A 1,131-nucleotide genomic window follows, 5' to 3' on the forward strand; every position below is an offset into this window, starting at 1 on the left:
ACTAGTTATTTTACGGAACATTCCTCAATTTGGGTTTCTTTGATGTTTCTTCATGATTAGATTCAGGTTTTACATTTTTGGCTAAAATGCTATATAGATGGTGTATTCTTAGGATTGCACATCTGGATACACACTGTATCTATTTGTTCCTTATTGATGATGTTAATTGTGATCACTAAGTTTAGATGTTGTCCAGTTTCTCTATTATAGATCTACTATTTCTAATGTTTGTACTCAATAAATCCTTAGTGGATAGATAGCTTGCAACTACCTAAATAAAAAGTTTGAGATTCAGACTTTTTCAAAAAGGATGTGACTCACAGGAATGACCAGCCTACCAGCAGCACTGGCCAGAGCTTGCATAGAAATGGCAGCTGTGTTGAGGGGAAGCATTGCCTGAGCATGTGGCCAGGGCTGGTCTGTAGAAGTGGCTGCTGGATGGGGAGAGTGTGGCCTGAGTGCGTGGCTGTGTAGTCCACGGAGGTCAGTTGGAGTGAGTACTACAGCCCTTCCACGCACCAGTTTACTCACTCTAAAGCTGAATAAGGAAGAAGAATGAAGCAAAGCTGAATAAGGAAGAAGAATGAAGCCAGCAACATAAGTACCTTCCTGCAGCCATCACATTTCAGTGCCCCTCTGTCGCCCTCTATTGACAGAGCCTCACATTGCACCGGCTGGGGCGGGAGAAACGCTTGCATGGTGTCAGGAGAGGCACGTAGCACATCCACACCCATGTTTTCTGAGACAGAGGGAGCTCCCTCTCAGATTTGGGGGCTGGGGCTGAGAAGGCGTAAACTGATTCTTGCTAGACATGTGAGTGACCAGTTGTCTACTGAGGGGTGGGGATAGAGTGGGAAATTGAATATGAGCATTTTATGTTTTATTTCCTGTGTTGAGGCATTGTGTTACAGGCTTCATATACATTGCTTCTACTCCTTACAAAAATCCTGAGAGGTGAGTGTAATTAGTCACATTTTACAGATGAGGAGATTCAGTCTAAGAAAGGCTCAGAATGGTTAAGTAACCTGTTCAAGATTATACAGTAAATGAGTAGTGGGACCAGAATTAAAATCCTAGCCTGTCTACCTCCACAGCTGTTATTCTTGCCAGGATACCATACATTTTTTTTTT

This window comes from Mandrillus leucophaeus, unplaced genomic scaffold (assembly GCF_000951045.1).
Source record: "Mandrillus leucophaeus isolate KB7577 unplaced genomic scaffold, Mleu.le_1.0 Scaffold67, whole genome shotgun sequence".
NCBI lineage: Eukaryota > Metazoa > Chordata > Mammalia > Primates > Cercopithecidae > Mandrillus > Mandrillus leucophaeus.